We start from the raw sequence: 9,859 nt of genomic DNA, 5'->3' as shown, positions 1-9,859 counted from the left end.
GTTAGCAGGTTTGCCTTACACCACCAGGGTTGGGGGTTCGATTCCCGTCGTTGCCCTGTGTGTGCGCGGAGTTTGCATGTTCTCCCCGTGCTGTGGGGGTTTCCTCCGGGTACTCCGGTTTCCTCCCCCAGTCCAAAGACATGCATGGTAGGTTGATTGGCATGTCCAAAGTGTTCGTAGTGTATGAATGGGTGTGTGATTGTACACTGTGATGGATTGGCACCCTGTCTAGGATGTACCCTGCCTTGTGCCCCATGGCTCCCGAGATAGGCTCCAGGTTCCCTGCAACCGAGCAAGGATAAGCAGTATAGAAAATGGACGGATGGATGAATGGATGGCCCCCCACAACCCTCCTCCCCTCCACTTTTCAGAATTAATAAAAAGCACTTGAAACAAATATGATTCCTAACCTTTTTATTTATACATCTGTATTAATATTTGTATATTTGTCCATATTATAAAACTTTAACAAAGGTAAACACTAAAAAAAAAAAAATTAAGAATGCCAGGACATCTGGACCATCTCTTATTCCTTTGGTAAGGACGCTATCATGGCCATGGCCACCTACAGAGGCACTCTTCTAGACCGGATTTCCCCCTCCTACTGAACCAATATAAACTAGATATAGTCATATTATATGTTGTAATGCTATACTTTAAAAATCACTATATACACAAATAAACTGCTAGTGCAAGTGAAAGAAACAAAGTACTAAGCAGAAAGAATAGTTAATTTCTTCATAAAATTGTATGCTTATTTTTCAATAAATATGACGACAGTATTTCTGATTTGAAAACTAAAATGAAGCATTATGTTAACGCATTAATTTAAACATCAGCGGAATTTAGAAGATATAGTCTACAGACAGTTGAGGTACTTTTTTTAAAACATTAAAAAAAAGCTTTAGTGTGTTTGCTTTGAATGCAAACTTCTTTAGTTTTACTTTTTTTAGTTATGTTTCTAGTGAGCTCCCGATGCAATGTCATTGCACATGTGAATTCAAAGTGTCTGACAATCGTGAAGCATCGACGGCGCTCTTTTGAATTCAGAACAGCTTGCGCTCTTTTGAATTCAGAGTAAACCGCCAAATGATTTGTAATGTAATGACAAATGTACCCTTCACTGTAATTGCTATTTGCCATGGGCACAGGGGACAGCTGGAATGCCAAGTAGCACTGGAATGGAGTGATGCTTCAACAAAGAGTGGATGAGGGAGTTATGGGCATATTCAACCTCTGATTTCTGGAATGCAGTAGGGAGACCTGGGACAGGGATAAGATGACATGGCATAGAAAACTGATCAATGACACCAGCAGGGTGATATTACCTTCAGATTCTCAGAGGTCAGTGATGAGATACACGAAGATATGCAACCAGGGTCTCTGGCATAGCAATAGAGGTTCCAGTTTTCTTGCCAAAAGTCCCAAAATGACTGATCTACAGAACAAGGCTCAGTTTATTTTTAGAATACAGTACAATGACGCCAAAATGGATGTTGACAACTCACATACCTGCATCACGAGCTACACTTTCTTTGTGTGACTGTTTAGCCTTTCGCTCAGCAGCACCTGAAGGATGTGATCGTTTCTGCGCCATCATAAGTCACTGACTTAAAGTCAGTCAGCTGCAGAAAAGTTGCATTTTTGCATTTTATTCATCATACCCTATCTCTTCATACATTCAGAGGGTGGGACCCACTTTGAAATGGTAATATTAATTGGTTTCACTATAGGTGAGTGGCAATTCATCTATAGTCAATGGACAAAGAGCCTAGTCTTTTGCTGCCCGTCTTGATTGGTGGACTAACGTATGGGGGATGTTACAGTTATAGAGGCCCCACCTCCAAGCCCGAGGCCCTAGGCAATTGCCTACTCTGCCTGTAGGTAGTGCTGGCCCTGCTGTTGTCACAAAAAAGGTCATCCTGGGGCCATCTCTTCCCTAGATAAGCGACGCACCCAGCCGTCCACATGATGCAAAAGAAAACATGATTCATCAAACCAGGCCACCTTCTTCCATTGCTCCATGGTCCAGTTCTGATGCTCACGTGCCCATTGTAGGTGCTTTTGGTGTTAGACAGGGGTCAGTATGGGCACTCTGAGAGGCCTGCAGCTACTCAGCTTTATACTGTACACAGCAATCTGCGATGCACTGTGTTCGGACACCTTTATATCATAGCCAGCATTAACTTTTGCAACAATTTGTACTACAGTAGCGCTTCTGTGGGATCAGACCAAATGGACTAGCTTTCACTCCACACGTGCATCAATAAGACTGGGCACCCATGACCCTTTCGCTGGTTAGCAGGTTGTCCTTCCTTGGACCACTTTTGGTAGGTACTAACCACTGCATACCAGGAACACCCCACAAGACCTGCCGCTTTGGAGATGCTCTGACCCAGTCATCTAGCCATCACAATCTGGCCCTTGTCAAAGTTGCTCAGATCCTTACACACATTATACACATACATTTTTCCTGCTTCCAACACATCAACTTTGAAAACTGACTGTTCACTTGATGCCTAATATATATATATATATATATATATATATATATATATATATATATATATATATAGATATATAGATATCACCCCTTGACAGGTGCCTAGTAGTTCTAATGAGTATATTTATAAAAAAAAAAATAGTTTCTCATTTTTTTAGTGGACATTTTTTTAATTATAGTGTGTTCATTTTTAATTAGAATGTTTAGGCCTATTTCATACAATCATTTTTTCTCATTTTTATGAGGGGTGCCACTGATTCTAGAGGGCAATGTAAAAGTTATACGGTATTCTGAGATGTTTGTGATAAGATCATTTTGTTCAATGTACAAAATATTTAGATTTCTGCTTCTACACAGTATTGCTGTCTGTTGAGATAGTGCTCAGCTTAACTTTTTACACGTTGTTGTGTTAAATGCACAATGATATGTCAGTATTTTAACATAAAGGAAGATTGACTTATTCATGGAAGTACCTCAACAAGTTTTACTACACAAGACAAACCTAAATTTCCACACACAAAAAAAAAACAAGCATGAAACGCTATAAAGCAGACTCTGCTAGTAGGTTATCCTATTGCCAAGCTATTATTGGCAATCTATAGGGGATAATTGGCAATTATCCCTTATTGTAAAGTCACATAAACTGGGCCAGTTTTATAATCAAATGAAGTATACACATAAGCCACAACATTTAAAAATTAAAATATATGTATATTAAAATATGTAACAAAAAATGAAATGCTTAAGACCTAGAGGTTTTTAGGTGCACAGGATCCCTCTTATACTTCTACCTGTGGGGCAAAGTCCCTAAAACATGTGTGAATGTGTGTGACCTTTCTCTGAAGAACAAATGTACAATGCTGATAGGCACATTCACTGCACACACTGATAGGCACATTCACTGCACACACTGATAAACTAAGAACTCTGCGATAAAGTGGTGAGCTATTAGTAACAGGACAGTTTGAAACAGAGCACCTGTTATTCAGTATTGTTGAAATAACAATTTAGTCGGGTATGTTTGCTTTTTAAATATATCTACCATGTTTCAAAAATCTTGTAGCATATTTCAAGGGACCAAATCCACCTCAAATTTTATTTTTTATTATTTATTTATGGGGGTGGGGGGGGGATCTGAACATCTATATCTATTCAGTATCATTGTATACTGTATGTTGCACCAATTACTATCATCTATATATCCTGACAATATATTACCCCACTAGGACACTGTAAAAAAAAATCTGTATTCATATATAATAATCTGTTTAATTTTTAGGTCCTGAACACATGGTACTGAACTCCTTCACTTACATGTAGATTAGCATTAGTAAATCAGTGACAGGAAAAAGATGGGGGCATGGTGATCCGACTTCTCATTTGACCATGACATTTTCCGTGTCATCAGATCACTGGTTTGTGTTTAATCTTGATTTGAGTTACTGCTCCATTAAAAAGAAAAAATATATACAGATTAGGCTAATCTTTAAAGGTGCAGTTTATAACTATTAAAACATGTTTGGAGTTTAAATTTTTATTTCAAATATACAGGTTTGGAGATGGCTGTCCGTTATGAGTGGATGAGGGAGTTATGGGCATATTCAACCTCTGATTTCTGGAATGCAGTAGGTAGACCTGGGACAGGGATATGGCATGGCATAGAAAACTGATCAATCAGGGTGAGGTTACCTTCAGATTCTCAGAGGTCAGTGATGACATACACCAGGGTCTCTGGCATAGCAATAGAGGTTCCAGGTTTCTTGCTTATAGCTGTCTGGGAGTTTTGACTTAAGCACAGACAGATCAAATACTACTGAATTTTAAAACATCAGAATGCATGTTGGTCCAGGATCACCTGGTGCTGTCACACAGACCTCCACATCCCCCAGTCAGGTTCATGACATATAATCCACACTAAGTCCATTTCAGGATTAGGTGTAACATTAAAAAATGTAGAAAACAGGGTGAATACTACAAACTATGTTGCTGAACATTATTAGCATCTTCTATTTTCATTTTTCTATTTTAGGGTTAATATAACAATTATTGTGGGACCAGTAAACATTTGGTACAGTTTCTGTCTTCCATTTCACTCTGCTTTGTGTCAATAAAAGAAGCTAATACCCACTAGATGGGGCCAAGTCCTAATTTTAAAAAATTTAATAACTCAACATTATTTAATCATTTGCTAATTCACCACAAACATTGTATACTGTTATCTGCCAGAGATCATTCTTTTACTAACTTGATCCTAATTAAAGAATCTGTCCTAATTCTGTACCAGTCAAATTATTAAATGCTTTTTAATGTACCTGTATTTCTATTTAATATTAACATTCATTCTGAGGTTATCTGATAGAGTCTGATACACGAAATTCAGTATGATTATACTTTAATGCTTATTTTTCACCCATCCGGTACTACTGACAGTGTTTAATGCTAAATAACTCTTCATATATGGAGAGAAAGTGAACCATACTGCCTCATTGTATTATGTGATATACAGTATTGACTGTGCTCAAAACAATCAGAATATGTAACAAAATATTACTAACACTTACCTAACTAGAATTAGAGCAAGCCACTGCCTTTAGATCAGTAGCAGATGTTTTTATTGACAATTGTGCATATTGTAAAAGAACACTGTTAAAGAAGCAATATACTTTAGCTGTGGCTCAGGTGGTAGAGCGAGTTGTCCACTAATCGTAGGGTTGGTGGTTTGATTCCTGGCCTACATGCTGAAGTGTCCATGGGCAAGACACTGAACCCCAAGTTGCTACTGATGGCAGGCTAGCACCTTGCATTGGTGTGTGTGAATGGGTGAATGAGAAACAGTGTAAAGCACTTTGTAGAACTATTAAAGTTAAGGGGTGCTATTTAAGTGCAGTCCATTTGGCATATATTTTGCATTCTGAGATCCAGAACTTCAAACAAGGCTTGATCTAGATTTAGAACTGGTCTAATTTATACAGAGCAATTAATAATCTTATTATCCAATCTGACCCCATCATTATGGATACCGCAGCAGGAGTAATGTAATGTTCAAAGGCATTGAAGGTATTCTTTGGCTTTTCTTATATATGGGTTCTGGAGGTCATATGGTATATTTAACATGAGCAATGCATTTCATATGCATTGTCAGACGCTGGACAGCGTTTCTGTCCAACAGTGGCTTAGTGGTTAGCACGTTTGCCATTGGCTTGTCCAAAGTGTCCGTAGTGTATGAATGGGTGTGTGAATGTGTATGTGATTGCGCCCTGCGATGGATTGGCACCCCATGCAGGATGTACCCTGCCTTGTGCCCGATGCTCCCTGGAATAGGCTCCAGGTTCCCCGAGACCCTGTAGGATAAGCGGTATATAAAATGGATACTGTATGACATAAAATGAAACAAAATGAACACAACTTTACTTTTACTTTCCTTTCATTATATCATAGTTGTGCTAACAACTGTGAATGTTCAGTATGACATATTTTAGGGTTTTAGTCATCGGTTGCTTCATTGTAATATAAGCCTAATCCTGTACCTCTTTCAGTTGTTATAAAGTGAATAATGGGCACCACAGGCATAACCATGGTATGGATATTGTGGTGTGCAAGCCAACATAGTTTTAGGATTACAATTACCATTTGAATTCAGGTGATTTCTGAGTGATAGAAGCTCCCACAGCATGGGGAAATTGTAGGGTGCTGTGGACGTCCTGTGATGTATTCTTTGCTCCATAACCTACCATGAAACCTACCATACCAAGTAGAGGCGAGCTAAGATGTGTGCAGGCAAACCCCACACACTAACATTTAAACACGCAATCACGACTTTTAAACAAACTCAGAAAGGATGGCTACCTATGAAACTAAATTCAACACTATATATATATATATATATATATATATATATATATATATATATATATATATATATATATATATATATATATATTAAATACAATTTCCCCACGGATGCTTCCAAGCAATGCTGTGCTGCCTGCATTGTGACCAGGTAACATTATTCTCTCAGAAGAGCAATGACTGACTTAGATGATCATTTTAATTTGATAAACTGAATATTCTGTTTGTGTAACTGGTGTCATTTATTTTGTTAATGGCATCATGCTGTTTAGCTTTCTATGTAATTAGTGTACAAAGTGTACAACAATATATAGTGGTAACCTGAAACGTTAGCTATGTAAAGGGTACTGGAGTTTTCTTTTCTTAATTCTAAAGACAAACTGCCATAATTGGTTCTGAATGGATACTACAATATGGCCACAACTCAGACGTCAGTTCCATATCTCTCGTTGCCAAGCTAGAATATCTCAGCATCATGCTGAGCCTTATATTTGTAAAATCACTTAGTTGTCCTTAGGCCAAATGTAGTGTAAAGAAATGAAATGCTGTGCAACTTTCCTCACGTTCACTCGCATTTATAACAGTCTGTCACAACGTGAGGGATCACAGCGAACTCAGGGGGAGGATATGAAGGTGAATGTAACGTTAATGGTCAAAAACCGGAACTGACGTTAGCCTAGCCTACTTCGTGGGTGTGCAAATATCAAAAGTTAATTGACATTCTTAAGAAGAAACCAAGCCATGGTGTGATGCCTTCTATACTAAGCTAAGGTTACCTACTATTTAGGTATCTAGTTACGTACTGTCTGAAAAAAAGGTCGTATGTTCTGCTTCACTTTTCTCTGCTTGGCTGCTGTCTCCATTTCTCACAGACCGAGCTGCTAAAATATATCAACGAACTTGCGTTGAGTATGGGCGCAACCAAGTGTACAATTGGAGGGGGGCACACACCTATTTTCCTTAACAAACGGAAATATATTAAAAAGGAATAGACAGAAATAAATAGAATAGATGAAGAAAGGACAGATCCGTTGGCAGGGTTCATTAAAGGGGGACATATAGAAAATGTTTTGTACTGTATATTTGGGGGGACAGATTGGTATTTCCTCTACATTGGGGGGAACAGGACCCCCCCCCCCCCCCCCCAAGAATGCGTGGTTACGCCCATGATTGGTACCTTTCATGAAAATAGCAAAAGAATTTAGTGTATTAAATGGCTATATCAGGAAAAGGCAAATAGTAATGTGCTGTAGATAGATTCTGACTGTGAAAATATATTTTTCAAACATACAAACATTTTTGGAAATAATGTATTGTATCAGGGGGCACAGTGGCTTAGAGGTTATCACTTTTGCCTCACACCTTCAGGGTTGGGTGTTCGAATCCTGCCTCCACCCTGTGTTTGTGGAATTTGCATGTTATTCCCATGCTTCAGGATTTCCTCCGGGTTATCCGGTTTCCTCCCCCAGTGCAAAGAGGCTGACTGGCATCTCTAAATTGTCCGTATTGTGCCCTGCAGTGGGTTGGAACCTTTTCCAGAGTGTTCCCCACCTTGTGCCTCGAGTCCCCTGGGATAGGCTCTAGGCTCCCCATCATCTTGTGTAAGATAAGCTGTACCGAAGATGGATGGATTGATGGATGTACTGTATCTGCATTAGTATCAGTTTTCATTATGTTCAGCAGTTCTGCAATTAACATTTGGCGAAACCTTCTCTTTAAGAATATAACATCACTGAGCCTCTTCCTGTATAGTTTAATAAGATTTTTAAAAAACTGTAGAGAATCTTAAATCATATCTTCTTGATGCAGACCATTTCAAGCTCTTTTATATATTTTGGTTTGCACATATGAGGCTCTTCAATTCAGACCAACAGAATATGTGCCTGAGACTGCAAAACACTGGTTTGTGTTATGTTTACGTTCTGTTTATTATTAAACATTATGTTTATGTTCAGCCGGTTCCCATCTCCCCCTTTCCCATCTTTAAAGTTTGTTACAATGGATTTTAAATTACAGAGACATACTGATAACCCAGGGCATTGTGAGCAAGAGTGCCAGGACTCTAACAGTGAGAACGCCACTTTATACCACTTTATTGTTAATTAAAAAATGATTATTTTTAATAATAATTATTTAGATCAAATAATTGAAATTATTGTAGGGGAGAATGGGGTCAGTTAACATTTGTCACATTTTGTCTATAAATCTTGAATAAAGTATTCTAAATCTTGACTCATGATAGGTATATTTGTCTGTTAACATTTCATTATAAACAAATACTATTTCATGTTAATGATATAGGATATACAGTATATATTTTAACTTAAGGAAATGTTACAACTGAGCCCATAGGTGGCGTCAGTTGTAACATTGTGTGGGGTCAGTTGTAACAACTCAATTGTGTAAGACTAAAGGAGATGTGTCACCTCTTTTAAAATCCCCATGAAATCAAAATAGAGGTTTTGAGACGTTTAGTATGTCTATGTTAGCCTTAAGGTTATCTATAAGCTAGTGTGCTGCAAAACAATGTTGCATTTAGAAGATATATACATTCAAATTTTACAGGCTCTCTCTCTCTCTCTCTCTCTCTCTCTCTCTCTCTCTCTACCACCAATATGGATCAACAATTCTGATGACATCATTCTACACTTCAATGGCTCATCAGATTTTCTGTCCAATCAAATGCTCTCTAGAATCTGGTGTCCCGCCCCCAACACTTGCAGTTTTCCTGGCTGTGGGGTGAGCTAAATGCTATTGGCTATTTAAAAGGAGGGAGGAGCCATTTGGTATGTCCCACTCTGACTCCCTGTTTCAGGTCAAGGCACTTCACGGGGACTTTAACAGAGACTTTAACCGTTCTGTAAACTGGCCTATTTTTGTTTCATTTGCATACATGCTAAATAAACGCATAATTCAAAATGTTCTCCAAAAGATTAAAATTACTTTCATACTTCAAAATCAGATTTTTCTTGATAAATTCTTGGGAACTATGATTAGGTTGCTGCATAGGATGCTAATAAGCATCACCAGTGTAACTTGTTGTTGATATTGATATTGTTCCAACTTGCCCTTGTCAGTTGCCCTTATTCTCCCCTATATCAGCTGGAAGGACACAGGAGATATAGATGGATATACACAAAGCTCTCTGTGGGCATGTTATTACAGAGCCCGATAGAGACCATGAAAAAAAAGATCTGGTTTAATTCAAGCTCATGGTGAAATAAATTCTGTTCACAATTTAGTTTAACATGACCACCTGGAAAAATCAAGGTCACTAAAGTGTAATTATATGTGAAAGGTTTTTTTTCTATGATGGGATGGGTTCATTTGTGCTCTGCTCTAAAGCACTCATTATGATTTCATGACCTTGATTTAGTATCTTGTGACCATGTTAAAGTATATCATGCACAATATTTAGCACATCATGCACACACAATAAATGAAAACATGGTTCTTTGTATCCATGTGTAGGTGAACATCTGTGTCTTTTGTGTTAAAAGGTCTTTG

Source organism: Ictalurus punctatus, chromosome 11, assembly GCF_001660625.3.
Source record: "Ictalurus punctatus breed USDA103 chromosome 11, Coco_2.0, whole genome shotgun sequence".
NCBI classification, from domain to species: Eukaryota; Metazoa; Chordata; class Actinopteri; order Siluriformes; family Ictaluridae; genus Ictalurus; species Ictalurus punctatus.
This window is presented reverse-complemented; position numbering follows the sequence as displayed.